General features: G+C 41.9%; 1 protein-coding gene across 2 annotated transcripts in view; it reads right to left on the bottom strand.

Moving 5' to 3' along the window:
- tmem266 (transmembrane protein 266) overlaps positions 1–17,150 on the bottom strand; it is a 155,739-nt gene that overhangs the window by 119,254 nt on the left and 19,335 nt on the right. Inside the window, exon 1 of one of the 2 annotated variants that reach the window (XM_043680378.1) lies at positions 12,926–12,936. The exons of the other annotated variant lie outside the window; for it this stretch is intronic. The gene's annotated coding sequence lies outside the window, so the exon portion shown is untranslated. Of the gene's footprint in view, positions 1–12,925; positions 12,937–17,150 lie in introns of those variants that run through there. 2 annotated transcript variants of the gene reach the window in all.

The following is a 17,150-nucleotide window of genomic DNA, read 5'->3' as shown; positions in this document are numbered from 1 at the left end:
AACCCTTGAATCCCTCACAGATCAAGAATCTATCTAAGATCGAGTGTGTATTCCGCCCTGGAGGTCAGTCCATTCAATTTAGAAACCATTTCTAACAAAAACCTGCTAAAAAAACAGAAAACAGAAGGGAGCTTAGGGATGCAACAGTGTTTGGATCCAAATTCAGTGTAAGCCCAGTAACCTTTTCCAGCCTTGCAACCCAGATCCTCCAACCTCGATCTACCGCACCTCCTTCCAGCACAGAGCCTTGGATAGTCTTTACTCTCTGCTGCCCGAAAGAATTGCCAGTAGTCCTTGATGCTCACATGGCGAATGGTGGTACACTCGTCATGACCACTATTCCATGAGGATGTATGAATAACTAGAGGACACAGGCTTGATGAGATTGACTGGACCTCCATATCCTCAGTGTTGCCAGTCTCATTGCCCACTATTGGGCTCCCCCGATCCCTCTTCTTTAATGCCAAAATCTTCAAATTCTACCTTTGACAGATTGAGAACTTTGACTTCACTTTCAAAAAAAAACCTTATGTTGGTTACCTTAAAAATCCATTTGGTTCCCTATGTCCTTCATGGAAAGCTATTTGCGATCCTGACTCTACACATGATTTCAATCCTACATCAATGGAGTTGATCATTAACGAGCCTTTGAAGCACACAGGCAGGACTGTGCACCATCAATGAGATCCACTGCAGTAAATTGCGAAGGCTCCTTCACCAGCGCCTTCCAAGCCAAGCACCTCTACTACCTAAAAGGATGAGGGCAGCACATACATGGGAACATTACCAAATGCAAATTCCCTCCAAGCCACACATTGTCGTGACTTGGAAATATATCGCTGCTCCATGAGTGTTGCTGAGTCTAAATCCAGCATTGTGGGTCTGCCCACACCCTTGAGGACTGCAATGGTGCAGGAAAGCATCCAACCACCACCTTCTCAAAGGCAATTAGAGACGGCCATAAATGATCGCCTGGCCAGTGACACCCTTGTCCTTGAGCAGAAATGATCTTATTGCACTTGATTTCAATTTTACTTAACTCTCATTACTGCAAGACAAATATCCTCATGGTTAATCCCATCAGAATATCCGTACAATCCAACACACGCATCGGCCATTAATTCTCATCATCCAAATTTATTTATAGCAGTTAGTGATTCTTATTAAATGATGGGGCTAAAGTTCAAAGTAATCAATAGACAGATCTCTCCCACAGAGATCTGAATAGCTACAAACATGCATTTTTTTCTCTGCATTCTGTGAGTGGAATTAACAAGGTGAGTTTGCAGAAAAATGATGCTTTGATTATAGATTTTCATCTTATATTAGGACCTTCCTCATTGGTACAGAATCTACAGTTTATTACAAAATGATTTTACAGTACAGTAATAGACTATTCAGCCCATCATGTCCACGGAACAACACAAACAGAAATTGCTGGAGAAACTCAGCAGGTCTGTCACCATCTATGGAGAGAAAGCAGTGTTAAAGCTTTGGGTCCAGTGACTTACAGCAATGTTCTTTCTCTCTGCATAAATCCCATTCTACTACCTTGTCATATTCATACTTCTCTTGAAAGACTTAGCCTTACCACATGCCACCACCTTCTTTGATTCAAGATTTACCAACTTTCCCAGATCCATCAACTGCACAGCTCCCTTTTGTTATTCCCTTGTATTCTGGAAGAAATTTCCCATACCTTTCTCTGTTACATTGCTCCCTGACTTCAAGAGGCTTCTTGATGTCCATCTCTTTAACCTGGTCATCTCTAATTCATAATCTTGCTTTTGTGTGTGTTATTCATCTTTGATTTTGTCCCTAGCCTTAAGCTAGCATGATAGCTAACATAAGATTCAAACTTAATACAGATAGTACAATGTTGCAGATAATAGAAATCTGAGTGAGAAAGCAAAATGTTAGATAACAATTCACACCGAACCTGTGAAAACAGGGAATTTTTTTTAACGTAACAGCTTGATGCCCTGGGTCATCAATGAAGGATTGCCCATTTTACTTAACAATAATGAACTTTAAGAAGCAATACATTGGATTAGAGGTTTCTTCCCACCTGCCTGCACACAATCTGTCCAAATCACTTCACTGTGTCATCTCAGTGGGTAAGTAGTCACTTTTAAGTCAGAAGTTTGTTGGTGTCCATCTGCACTGGAGTCCAAAGCACATGGTTGAGAATGATTCTCCAAATGTCAGACTGAGGAAGTACTACACTGTCAGCAAAATTAGCTATTGGACAAAATATTCAAACAGGACACGTTGTTAACAAAGTGTTCAAGAGATCTGGGCAGAACTACCTTAATCGTTAGTCTTAGTTAGAGATGGTTTTCATCTGATTTTCTTCCCTAAAGTAAATTTCTGTGTCACCTGATGTGCTGAAAGCAGGAAGGAAGCTCACTGCCATTTATTAAACAATTGAAGATCTCCTCCAGCGTTCCTCAGGGTCACATTGTAGGCTCAATCACCTTCAGCTATCAGTGATCTTTCCTCCATCATAAGGCCAGAAGTGGGGATGTTTCCCAATTACTGCACCGATGTTCAGCACAATTCATGACTCCTCAGATACTGAAGTAATGTCCAGTGCAGCAAGACCTGGTCAATATCCAGGTTTATGCTGACAAGGGACAATTAATGTTTGGGCCAAACAAGTGTCAGGGAGTGACCATTTCCAAACAACAGAGAATCCAATCATTGTCCTTTGATATTCAACAGCAATCCATCACTGAATCTCCCATTATCAATGGCCTGGAGATTAGTTAACCAGAAACTGAATTGGATTAGCCATAAAAAAACTGTAGCAAGTCTGAGGCTAGAATTTCTGCAGTGAGTAAGTTACTCCGTCTCCCCAGAGATTTTCCACATTCTATAAAGCACAACGATTGGATTATGATGGCATATTTCCAACTTGCCTGGATGGATGTAACTCCAACAATACTCAAGAAGGTTGGCACCATCTAGGACAAAGCAACCTACTTAACTGGCACCACATCTACATTTACTCTCTCTAAGCACAAAGCTCAATGTGCACCATCTACGTGCACTGCAAAACTTCACCAAGGCTCCTAAGAGCAATTTCAAACCCACGATTACTACTACTTAGTAGGACAAGGGCAGCATATTCTTGGGAACACCACCAGCTACAAATTCCCCTCCAAGCCATTCACCATTCTGACTTGGAAATATATTGCTGTTCCTTCACTGTCACTGAGTCAAGGTACTGGAATTCCCTCCCTAAGGGCAACGTAGGTCAACCTACAGCACATAGACTGCAACGATTCAAGAAGGCAGCTCACCGTCATGTTCGCAAGGACAATTAAGGATGGGTAATATATATCTATATCCCATTAATGACTAAAAAATAAATCAGCACAAAGTCAAATATTCAACTATTAACTTTTGTCATTATTTAATTTTTAATACTTATTGTTCAGACATATTCTTAATGGTTATGATTGCTGTGTTTCATTTATTGAGATTTGATTGTGAGAGCTTAAAGCAATCAGCAAAATTAAAATTACTTAGCCATCTTTGGAAACATGCTTATTGACATTAATTGCATTGGCAGGAGCATTTATTAAAGAAGGGCTAAAGGAAACAAATCAATTTAAACTTTTATATTTTATGGGGTTCACTACACAGGCAAACAATTGTGGCAATGTAGGAGTCTTGCCAATAACGACTCAGTTTGTAACATTCCCATCTCTGAAGATGAAGGTTGTGGGCTCAAGTTCTCCTCCAGAGCATTTAAGCTAATACTCCTGAGGAGGTGCTGCAGAGTTGGAGGCATTCTATCTTTCTTAAACTGGGAGGCTATCTGCTCTTACACTGGATGTAGAAGCACTTATGGGTGGCTCAGTGGTTAACACTGCTGCCTCACTGCACCAGGGATCTGGTTTTGATCCCAGCCTTGGGTCACTGTGTGGAGTTTGTGTGTTGTCCCTGCTTCTGCTGGGTTCTCTTACCTCCCACAGTGCAAAGATATGCAGGTGAATTAGCAGAACTAAATTGCTCTGTAGTGTCCAGGGATTTGCACACTAGTTGGATTAACCATGGGAAATACGATGTTATAGGTATAGAGTTGGGGCAGAATGTCCTTTGGAGGATAGGTGTTTTTAGATTAGATTCCCTACTGTGTGGAAACAGGCCCTTTGGCCCAACAAGTCCACACTGACCCTCTGAAGAGTAACCCACCCAGACCCACCTCCCCACATTTACCCCTGACTAATGCACCTAACACTATGGGCAATTTAGCACAGCCAATTCACCTAACCCACACATCTTTTAGACTGTGGGAGGAAACCAGAGCACCCGGAGGAAACCCACGCAGACACGGGGAGAATGTGCAAACTCCACACAGGCAATCAACTAAGGCTGGAATCGAAACCGGGTCCCTGGAGCGGTGAGGCAGCAGTGCTAACCACTGAGCCGCCGTGCCACCCCTTGGTGGGCTGAGTGGCCTCTTTCTGCACTGTTATGCTTCTATTCTATGCCATTTTGAAGATGAATATGGAAGGTCTGCCCCATACGTTGGACCAATATTTAATCGAACAATCAACAACTAAGAACACATATACTGATCATTACTGTACAAGATGATGGGTATGAACGGGTTAATATGTGAACAGAACTGAAGCTCCATCCATTCTGGTAGGTAGCATAGCCATTGGGTGGGATATTGGATTATGCCAGTTGCAGTTAGGCAACTACAGTCAGATTGAGCAGTTGCTGGAAACGGTCTCTTGATGGATACACGATTGCCTTATTTATCTCGTATCATCAATATTCAAATTGCCTAAGAGTTAATGTGACATATACTTAGTTACTGTTACATAATGAGCTGCATCTTATTCTGAACGACAAGAACCTCTTTTGCTTGTTTGTGGCCCAACCATCCTCACAGAGTAACATGGCAGTCTACCCCAAATCCACAAACTGCACCCAGCTTCAGATAGAATGTGTTGACATTATATTATACTGTATTATTTATAATTATTCATACAATAAGAAATGATGGATGTGGGAGCTTGCAGAGAGCAAATTGGCTGCTGCACAGATTCCAATGCAGACTCAAAGGAATTTCATGGGCTGTAAAATGCTTTGGAATATCCTTGGGGTTTGTAAAGTTCCACATCAATGCAAATGTTCTTTTCCAAGTCTTTTCAGTCGCGATATGCAGAGTTAACCCTTTCCCACAGCTGGGGATTCCACCTCGCAGTAACCCAATGTCTGACTGAACATTGATATTTGATGGGGTGATCAGTTAACACACGGAAATGTGTTGTAGATATATCACCACAGGAATGTATTGCATATACTGGCTTCTTTTATAATCCTCTCTATCTTAGCTGAAACGGAGAGGAACTCAGCATTAAAACGTTCCTCTTTGTCCATCTAACATTGTGTCTGCTTTCTATATGAAATAAAATGGTAACTGAATGTGTACGAATGGAGATTTGACTGGCAACAAGTAGCTCATGGATCTATGATCTACTGATTTGATTTATTATTGTCACATGTACCTAGGTACAGTGAAAGTTTTGCTTTACAGGCAGATCATACCATACAAGGTGCATTAGGATAATAGAACAGAGCGAGGAATACAATGTTATGGCTGCAGAGAAGGCGCACAAAGAACAAGATCAAAATTTAAATTTAAAATTTGAGAGGTCCATTCAGAAGTCAGATGACAGTGCGGAAGAAGTTGTTCTTGAATCTGTTGGAATGTGTGTTTAAGCTTTCTTTTAAGCTTTTGTATCTTCTGTCCGATGGAGGAGTTGGAAGAGAGTATAACCAGGATGGGAGGGGGCTTTGATGACATTGGCTGCCTTCCCGAGGCAGTGAGAAGGATAGATGGAGTCAGTGGATGTAAGGTTGGCTTGTGTGAAGGATTGAGCTGAGGTCACAACTCTCCATAGTTTCTTATGGCCCCGGGCAGAGCAGTTGCCGTACCAAGACGTGATGCATTTGAATTGAATGGTTTCTATGGAGCTTCTATAAAAATTGGTAAGTGTCTTTATGAATATGCTGAATTCCCTCAGCTTCCTGAGGAAGTAGAGATGTCGTTATGCTATTGATCAATTATGAGGGGTATGGATAGGGTAAACAGGCAAAGTCTTTTCCTTGGGGTCGGGGAGTCCAGAACTAGAGGGCATAGGTCTAGGGTGAGAGGGGAAAGATATAAAAGAGACCTAAGCGGCAACGTTTTCACACAGAGAGTGTTACATGTATGGAATGAGCTGCCAGAGAAAGTGGTGGAGACTGGTACAATTGCAACATTTAAAAGGCATTTGGATGGGTATAAGAATAGGAAGGGTTTGGAGAGATATGGGCTGGGTGCTGGCAGGTGAGACTAGATTGGACAGGTTGGACCAAAGGGTCTATTTCCGTGCTGTACATCTCTATGACTCTATGATCTATTGAAAACAAAGGCCTTCTGTCTGCCAACAACAACATGATTGGCCTCCAGGTAGCTAAACAACTTGGAGGTGTGAATGTTTGGGGCAGAGGCCATCAGACTTTGGGAAGGAAAGTAGGTGTTCTGCTCTGCAATAAAATTCAACTTAATCCTGAAGGTAGCCATTTTATTTCACCTCATCAGTTGCTCTAAGCTGTGACGTTTAATCAACAAGCCAGGGACTTTTAAACGTGTTAACCAATCACCCTGTGTCTACTGCAAACCAAGGAAATACTTGGTGAAAGATTGAGGAGTAGTGTTTTGATCAGCAAAAAGATCATGCGTGAGGTAGTGGGAATGGGTGGTATGGTGCCTCTGTAGTTAGCACTGCTGCCTCACAGCACCAGGGTCCCAGGTTCAATTCTGGCCTCGGGTGACTCTGTGGAGTTTGCACATTCCCCCCATGTCTGCGTGGATTTTCTCCCACAGTCCAAAGATGTGCAGGTTAGGTGAATTGGCCATGCTAAATTGCCCATAGTGTTAGGTGCATTAGTCAGAGGGTCTGGGTGGGTTACTCTTCGGAGGGTCGGTGTGGACTTGTTGGGCCGAAGGGCCTGTTTCCACACTGTAAGGAATCTAATCTAATCTCAGCGAAAACTGTGCATAGGGATCACTTAATTATCTTCCCAGTCTTTATCTCTACACACAGTACCCAAGGTGTGTGTGTTCAAGCCTTAATCAATAAAGTTGTATGTTGATGATTCCTAATTGCTTATCTGTAGTTAGAATCTATTTGTTTGCAAAAAAAAGTCATGTTAAATATGAAAACGTGGCCAGTGTTTTTTTGTCAACCTGGGTCTAAAAGACAGATAAATTGGAAAATTCTGCATACTTTTCAAAATCTTGAAGTTTTGTGATGACTCTGGGGAGTGGGGCTTGATTTTCAGCACACTACCCCAGCGAGGCATGACATACTGTTGTTGGGCCAGTGACTCAGGCTAATGTTCTGGGGACATGGGTTAGAATCCCAGAATGGCAGTTTGTGAAATTAAATGAATAGAGGCTCATCTCAATGATCGTGACCATGAAGCCATTTTTGATTGTTGTTAAACTCCATCCAGATCACTAATGTCCTTTAGGGAAGGAAATCTGCCTTCCAAGTCAGGTCTGGCCTACATGTGACTGCAAACCCACAACAATGTGGTTAACTTTAAAAACTGCCCTCCGAAATAGTGAATCAATCCATTCAATGGCATTGAGGGAGAGGCAAGAAATGTTGGATTTTCCTGGAAAGTCCACATCCTGTGAAAGAGTTTTTTTTTAAATGAATATTTTCCTGAGATGTAATTGAGCTGCACAGACCAGGAAGAATTCCATTGTAATGTGGAATGGCTCGCATTCATGGAGCTAGGAAAGTACAGATTAATTGAAAAAAACACACGCACTTTATATTCAAGTCCCATCTTGGCCTTGCTCCCTTCTTCTTTGTAACTTGCTTCAGCTTTGCCTGACTCTCTGTTACCCTAATTATGCACTTTGAGCTTCCAAGATTTTCATTGTTTCACCCAGGACTGAAACAACAGGCATAATGAGTTCTAGGTACCCTCACCCCAATCCCTGACTTGACCACAACAATCCCAACTGTGAACAGCTCTGATCCCTTTATCAAAGGAAAGATTAGATTAGATTACCTACAGTATTGAAATAGGCCCTTCGACCCAACAAGTCCACACCCACCCTCCGAAGAGTAATCCACCCTGACCCATTCCCCTATATTTACCCCTGAGTAATGCATCTAACACTATGGACAATTTAGCATGGCCAATTCAACTGACCTGCACATCTTTGAATTGTGGGAGGAAACCAGAGCACCAGGAGGAAACCCACACAGGCATGGGGAGAACGTGCAAACTCCACGCAGCTAGTCACCCGAGCCTGGAATTGAACCCGGGTCCCTGGCGCTGTGAGGCAGCAGTGCTAACCACTGAGCCACCCTGCCAGCCCTGGTGGCATTGGAAGCAGTCTTAGTTGATTTGTGAGGAGAGGTTGAGATGGTTGGGCCTGTACTCATTAGAGTATAGGAGAATGAGATAAGACCTTATTAAAACTTAGAAGATTCCGAGAGGATACGAGGTGCTGCACTTTGGAAAGGCAAATCAGGGCAGGGCTTATACACTAATGGTACAGCCCTCGGGAGTGTTGCTGAGCAAAGAGACCTTGGAGAGCAAATTCATAGTTCCTTGAAAGTGGAGTCGCAGATAGATAGGATAGTGAAGAAAGTGTTTGGTATGCTTGTCTTTATTGGTCAGTGTATTGAGCATAGGAGTTGGGAGGTCATGTTGCAGCTGTACAGGACATTGGTTAGGCCACTTTTGGAATATTGCGTGCAAATCTGGTCTTCCTGTAATAGGAAGGATGTTGTGAAACTTGAAAAGATTCAGAAATGATTTACATTGCCAGGGATGGAGGGTTTGTGCTAAAGGGAGAGACTGAATAGGCTGGGCTGTTTTCCCTGGAGCATTGGAGGCTGACCTTATCGAGCTTTATAAAATCATGAGGGGCATGGATAAGGGTGAAGTGCCAAGGTGTTTTCCCTGGGGTGGGGGAGTCCAAAACTAGAGAGTATAGATTTAAGGTGAGAGGCGAAAGATTTAACAGGAACCAAAGGGGTAACTTCTTCACGCAGGGGGTGGTGCATATTTAGAATGAGCTGCTAAAGAAAGTGGTGGAGGCTGGTACAATAACAACATTTTAAAGGCATCTGGATGGGTAAATGAATAGGAAGGTTTTGAGAGGGATAGTGGCCAAATGCTGGCAAATGGGATAGAGTAATTTAGGATATCTGGTGGGCATGGATAAGTTGGACTGGACAGCTGTTTATGTGCTGTACAACTCTATGACTAACAGTATGAACCTTAAGGTTGGAATTCCCTCCCTAACCCTTCTGAGCTGTGTACCTCCTACATGTCCTCACGTCTCCTTATTGGCGGGGGGGGGGGGGGGGTGTCAGTGCTACATTTTGTCTGATAATGTTGTGAAGCACCTTGCGATGTTTCTTTATGTGAAATGTGCTATATAAATACAAGTTGTCATGTTGATAGTTTTTTTAGCAGTATTCATATGGTGATGTTCACTATACATAGCTTCAACGTGAAGCTTGAGAAGCTAGGTGACTTGTTATTCTGAATTACTAACACTTCAAGTATATTGTCAGTTTTTTAAGACCTTAGTACAGCATGATATTGCTACTCCTGCAGAAGTTGAATTGTCAGCATATTGCTATTGAGGCAGAAGGTGTATTGAGAGTGAAAAAAAAAATTTCTCCAGAATTAGATTGTTGTGTCGTTCAACAGGAACACTGGCCAGCTTGCATCATAAGTGACGTTAGCAAGTGTTCACCAGGAACATTAACTGGGCAGAAACTATTCACAAAGGAACTTGTAGATGCAAATAGGTTGGAGGGAATTTCAATTAATCCTTACACTTGTCTCAGGCCAGCAAATTTTGCTCATTTTCAGGCCAAATAATAGCACTGTAGAACAGAGAGACCTAGGGGTTCAGGTACATAATTCTTTGCAATTTGCGTCACAGGTAGACAAGGTGGTTAAGAAGGCGTTTAGCACACTTGCCTTCATTGCTCAGATTTTTGAGTATAGGACTTGTGACGTCATGTTGAGGTTGTACAGGGGATTGATGAGGTGTCTTGTGTGCAGTACTGTTCGTCCTGCTGTGGGAAGAATATTATTAAACTGGAGAGGGTTCAGAAAAGATTTACTAGGATGTTGCCAGGAATGGAGAGTTTGAGCTATAAATAGAGACTGGAAAGGCTGGGACTTTTTTCACTGGAGCGTAGAGGGATGAACTTATTGAGGTTTATAAAATCATGAGGGGCATAAATGAGGTGATTGGCAAAGGTCTTTCCCCGAGGATGGGGGAGTTCAAAACTAGGGGATGTATTTTTAAGGTGAGAGGAGAAAGATTTAAAAAGGACACGAGGGGCAACATTTTTACACAGAGAGTGGTTGTGTTTAGAATGAACTACCAGAGAAAGTAATGGATGGAATTACAGTTATAATGTTCAAAAGACAAATGGATAAATTCATGAAGGGGAAAGATTTAGAGGGATATGACCAAGCATAGGTAGGTGGGATTAGTTTAGTTTTGGAACATGGTCGGCGTGAATTGGTTGGACTGAAGGGTCTGTTTCCACACCGTATGACTCTATAACAAGTGCTAGTATTGTAGTTACAAGGGCAGGCAGTGGCACAGTGGTAACATCACTGAGCTAGTAATCCCAGGCTAACGTTCTGAGGACATGGGTCTGAATCTCACTCTGGTAGATGGGTGAAATTTTAATTCAATTTTTTGCAATCTGGCATTAAAAGGTGGTCAAGTGATGACCATGTAACTATTGTCAATTGTCATAAAAATCCATCTGATTCAATAATGTCCTTTATGGAAGGAAACCTTATTTGGTCTGGCTTACACGTGACTCCTGAACCACAGTAATCTGCTTGACTGTGAACTGCCAACTGGGTAATAAATGCTGGCCTAGCCATTGATGCCCATATTCCAAGGACAAGTATAAAATAATAGCAGATGCTGGAAATCTGAAATTAAAATCTCATTGGTCAGGGAGTACCGGGGAGAGAGAGTCAAAGTTAGTGCCTGTCAGCCATCTTTCAAATCAACTTGAAACATTAACTCTGCTTCTCTTTGAAGCTGACCTGTTGAGTATTTCTGGTGTTCTCTTTTATTTTAAAGCAAATCCACACACTCTCACTTTGGCAATAACTGAGTGTGAGCAAATATGCCTGCAGGCACATTGTTAGCATCATTCCTTCAGCTTGTGATGAGTTCATTGCTTTGACAAACAGTGCAAGAAGATTGTCATCTGATATAGGAGCTCCTTCACTAGTCTCCACCATGCCCCAGTCTCCTTTCCCTTTCTCACTATCTGATAAACTCATTTTCATTTCTTGCTGTGGTCATTATTTCTCTGATCCTTCCATCGATACTCATCCTCAGCTCCGAATACGTCCTGAAATACTTTCTTTCTGCAAAGCCACTGGGCCATCTCATCAAAAGATGTGTGAAAACAGATGAAAACACAGCAAATGCTGGTGAAATCGACTAACACCTTACAGATATTGTCATAAAGTGCAGTAACATAGGGCTGAACGTTTACCAGAAGTTGGCTAAGTGTCATTTTTTGTTGAGCTTTGTACAGGGTTTCTGTCCGTGGGACCTAATGCATTTTCTCACATGATCATCCAAAACAGCTTGGAGAGACTGCAGGCTACAGAAGGACTGTAATGTTTATCTTTTAACTTTATTTCTTTAACTTTCTAATTTATACTATGAAGAACTACAATGTTCTCTTTATTTCTCTATGTTTGTACCTAATCTATTTTAGTAACTACGATTTGTACCTCTGTTCTTTCTACCTAAGATAGTCCCTTGTGTAGCGACACTGCACACATTTCACTGCACTCCTGCACTTTGTATTTGAATACACGTGACAACAAACCTAATTCTAATTCTAAACTATGTAACACATCCCTACCAGGTAACAAACTCTCCTGGTCCAATGCTAGCTGCCTGGTCCCATTTTCTGTAGGTGGGAGTTCTCATCAATGCCAGGACATCACAGGATCCCTGGCACCAGCACTATGTTTAAAAGGCTGTGGAGATGCTGAAACGTCCCAGTCCTGGCAAACCAGTAAGCAGCATTGTCCATTGCTGTGCTCCTCTGTGAAAGTATAGTTATAATGCCACAACCTTTTGCTTGCAACATGTTCTCTCTTTGTCTCTTGAAAGCACCAGCCAAATGTCCATGGTCTCTGCAGTCAAAAGGACAGTGGCACAAAACACTGAGGTGACAGCACAATGCCTCAGAGGAAGCGGGAGAGAAGTGCATGCTGTCAGTGATTTGTGACACTGGAGAGCAGCGGGCAGGATTTTCAGGGGCACTGATGAATTGACACAAAAGCTGCAAGATTTCAGTAACACGTTTGGGACTCTGCCATGTCAGATCCATGATGGTTTGGCTTCCACCATGGACAGGAAGAGAGCCAGGCCCAGCATACTCAGTGCCTGCTGGATATGGCACAGACCTACACCCTGCTCAGCGCTGACAGCAAGGTAACGGGGGAAACGAGGGACCTTGACCTCACTCAATGTGTCCCTTCCTTGCAAGGAGACAGGGCAGTGCCAGCAGACACTCAACTGGAAGAGGAACCACACTCAACTCTCCTAAAGTCTCCTTTGGACACTCGAGAGGTGTCTTCACCCTGCCTGCCACCCTTACTACCCTGTGGGAATTCAAGCTGAGGAGGATACACCTGCTTCTGGGGAGGATACACTCAATATGTCTGGACCCTCTGGACACAAATGCCTGTGAGGTTACCCAACCAAAGCTCCAAGGACAGTGGGCTCCACTGTAGGGTGGGTTCCCTCTACTCCAGCTGTGGATGCCAGGACCTTGCTGAGGCAAACAGCAAGGGAAAGAAAGAAGACCTTCTGAAAGTACATTGATGGCAGGGGTGACAAATCACATTTCTCAGTATGTGTTCACTTTTCACCATCAGCTGTGGGCGAATGTCTCTCTTGCCACAGCTACAGCTTTGAAGGTTGAGAGTTTAGCCATCCTGAACACTACATGATGTTTGATGGTGTAAAGGTGTTGAAATGAGCAACTTCTGCACCATTTGCAGGTTATGCGTTGGCAACCAGGGTCAACCTTTCCAGACAGCAAAACATTGTTGTTCCATTACAGCCATTGGTGGGGATTGATTCGTACAATTCGTACAATAATTGCAACAGAGCTTGGGGCTCGGATTTGCACTGCACACAGTTCAGGTAGTTCTGCTATTACGTGATAGTTGCATTCTTGTGTGACCCTGAGCTATATAAAAATCACGCAATAAAAATAGCACTTAAAGTGTTGGTGATGCAATCGCGTTATAGCCGACACACATTTTAAAAGTTCTTGCTTTAGAAACAGCATCCCTAATCGTTAATCGCATTATAGCCAATTCGCGTTGATGAAACACACGTTATAGCAGAGCTACCTGTCAGTTAAGATTCACGAAGCATGTATTATTGGCAGGTGTGTTTCAGCTTTTGTGTCTGTGTGATTGTGTACTGCTGTCGTCCTTTGAAGGTTTCATGTCATCCAAAATTGATGCCCGCTCCCTTATTGAAGACATTCTGGTTGTAGTTGCAGCTATGTTCAGTTCTATTTATATTTGTTGTTTACAGTACAATGAAAGGAAACAGCAGTCGCTCATCATACAGTGAGTCTCAGGTTTAGTCTCTTACATTTGGCGAATCCTCACATGTAAGCACTTCCATCTTGGTAGCCCATCCCAACAACCCAACCATCTTTGAACATCTAACACCTGCCTACTTTACAGCCCCATCCCCAACTAAACCCTAGCAATTCCATTTGCTTTTCAATTATATTCAAGCTGACTCCTGTCATAGGCACACTTTCTCGTATTTATTTTAATTTCTATCTTCTCTTTCATTCAGGAGCACTAATTTGTTTGACCATCCTTTCCCTTTTGAGGGAATATAGTTTCACTGTACCAAGTCCATCTCCCTTTTGAATGCAGCCTATTGATGAGGCCTTTCCTGTCAAATTTTGGTCCAGTTTATCTGGCCCAAATCCATTCTTGTCCCATAGAAATCAGTGCTTCTGCGGTTAATGACACTTACTCTAGGTTCACTTTTATACTTTTCTATTGTCATCCTAAATCATACACCGATCACTGTTTCCTAAACGTCCCCTCACTGATCTGCTTGGCCCACATCATTCCCAAGAACAGGATCCAACAGTGCATCATCAACAATCTTCCAGTAAAATTTGCCCACGTGCCTCACAGAAAATGACATGTTGCTGAAATAAAAGCAGAAAGTGCTGGAGAAACTCAGCAGGTCTGGCAGCTTCTGTGGAAAGAGGGAGAGAGTTCAGGTTTTGAGTCCAGTATGATTACTTTTCAAAATGTTTCTGAATTCTGGTCTATGTTGAACAACCATGGAGCGGCCAATTTGTACACACCCAGGAGCTACAAACAGCAATGCCATAAATGACCAAAACAAAATCTGCTTTTCTTGGTTAACGGCGAATTTTCTCAAGCTTTGAAGAATTGCTTGAAGATTTTTCTTGAAGTTTAGAAGAAATATTTCAAGTTGATCTCTTGGATCACCTGCTTGGTATTATGTTGGGCAGCACATATCCATTCTAAACTGAGTGTTACTAAAATAATTGAATTTACCAGTGGATTCTCTTCTTATGAACCATTCTCCTTACTAGGCACAGTGCGTTGTCTTTTGAGACACTTTACTGAGCGAGTCATAGATCCATTGGATTCAGTTCCAGAACGTGCTGTGTCAGGATTTGTATTAATACAAAGTTATGTGCATGTGACTAACAAGATTAAAGTCCCATGACAGACTAAGCTTGCATGCTGTTTAATGTAGAACATTGCGAAGAGATTGAGATATTGAAGATGATGAACAGTGTCACCTGAGAGGATAGGAAGAAACTATACCCTGTCATTGGAGAATCAAATTCAAATGGACATAAAATTAGATTATTTTAAAATAATTTTAAAGTTAGTGCAAAGCAACTTAGCAAATTGTGAACCACTGCTTCACACAAAGGTTTTTGGAAGTCTGCAACCTTCTTCAAAATTCTGTTCAGTCTGGGGTCAATTGAAAATGTCAAAACTGAGATTATTTGATTCTTTATTAAACTGAAGTATTAAGGGTTACAGAATTAAAGCTGGGAGATTGGTTGAGATGGTAAAAAACAATTTGATACATTAGGATACAGATCAACATGAATGAATTAAATGATGGAACAGTCTCAAGGTTCTGAATGTCTTCCTCTTGCTCCCACATTTTAAATAATGTGAGATAAATGTGCTTAGTAATTGACAGTATTGTTCCATATTGAGAGTCTGATGATGGAAAAGCACAGCAGGTCAGGCAGCATCTGAGAAACAGGAGAGTCGATGTTTCGTGCAAAGGTCTTTCATCAGGGCTTATGCCCAAAATGTCGATTCTCCTGCTCCTCCGATGCTGCCTGACCTGCTATACTTTTCCAGCACCACACTCTTGACTCTGACCTCCAGCATCTGCAATCCGCACTTTCTCCTCGTATTATTCCATGCTATAATTTCAACACGTAAAAGGGTTAACTTTAGGAATTCCATGCCTGGAGTCAGTCTGAAGTTCACCAGTGTGCTAGTCTTTAGTGTAACTGACCTTTGTGTAATTATAACGGCTCAAAGATAATGATCTGTCTGCAATAATGCTGTAAGGAATATAATTGGAATGTGTGCACCAGCATTGTGTCCTCCCTTCTAACTTCTACCCTTAATTTTAGTATACTTGAAATAAATTCCATTGTACTTCATACACCTTGTGATAATATACAGTAATTATGCTTGAAAGTTATGATATTTCACCAATAGTTTGAGAATTCTATCTGGGGCCGACTATCAGACTGAAGGGTGACATTGAAGCAGCTTGGAGACCTCTTATTGAAGAATGCAATAATCGATCCTCACTTATTCTGCAGGACCTCCTATAGTAGATAAGCCTCACCTGTGTGAAATATGTAACTTCTAGTCATACAAGTACGCTACACTGTGATCTCAAATGACACGTATCAATAAAACAGACCGTGTTCATTGAAGACAGATACAACACGTACACACACTATGCCTCAACTTAACAAAATATGTGATAGCCAATCTGTGGTTCATTCTCAGGGTAATATCTTGACCATTCAGAGGTTTAAAATTTAATCAAAGCTTCACAGTTAACTGTCAGTCATCATTAACTGCTACATTCTCTATGGCAACAACTCTAACAATCAGATTGCACTCTGCTAAATCTAGTACAAAGGTTGCTTTCCTTCTACATTGACATTTCTTGTGAATTGTCCAGCTGAATAGATATTAAAAATTTAAAGAAATGTATTTTTTTTAGTAATATTCAAATTATTAGAGTAATTGTGCTGAAGAAAGGAAAAAGATGAACTTAGGAAACATCTTACTGGAGTATCATCCTATCATAAGGCTGCAGTAAAGAGCAAGATCATGTGACATCACGTCACTTCCTGAGACATTCTATACTGATTCTCACAAGCACTTCACACAATCAGACATAATTCCCCTCCCTTTTATACTGCACTACATTTGGGGAAGTGATGACCTGGTAATATTATTGATGGACTGTTAGTCCAGAGACTCAGGAACTGTTCTGGGGACCCATATTCAAATCCTGCCACAACAGATAGTGGAACTTAAATTCAATTTTTAAATAAATCTGGAATTAAGAGTCTAATGATGACCATGAATATTTTGTTGATTGTCAGAAAAAAACCCATCTGGCTTATTAATGCCCTTTTGGGAAGGAAATTGCCATCCTTACCTGGTCTGGCCTACATGTGACTCCAGACCCACAGCAACATGTTGACACTTAACTGTCCTCTGGGCAATTATAGGAACGGGCAATAATTGCTGACCTACCCAGCGATGCCCTCAGCCTGTGAATGGTTTTAAAAAAAAGTGGATCCGTTGTAGTGATTGAAGTCAGGTGGATCTTATTTACCATGAAATCCTTGATTGGGGTTGTTAACCGGAGCCAATCCAGGAGCCCTCGCTGACAGATATAAACAGGGGATAGTGGAGGGTATTATTTCCCTGTCCAATTCTATTTTGATTTA

The sequence above is a fragment of the Chiloscyllium plagiosum genome, chromosome 40 (genome assembly GCF_004010195.1).
Source record: "Chiloscyllium plagiosum isolate BGI_BamShark_2017 chromosome 40, ASM401019v2, whole genome shotgun sequence".
NCBI classification, from domain to species: Eukaryota; Metazoa; Chordata; class Chondrichthyes; order Orectolobiformes; family Hemiscylliidae; genus Chiloscyllium; species Chiloscyllium plagiosum.
Note: the sequence above shows the minus strand (reverse complement) of the source record. Positions and strands in the feature narration are given on the sequence as shown.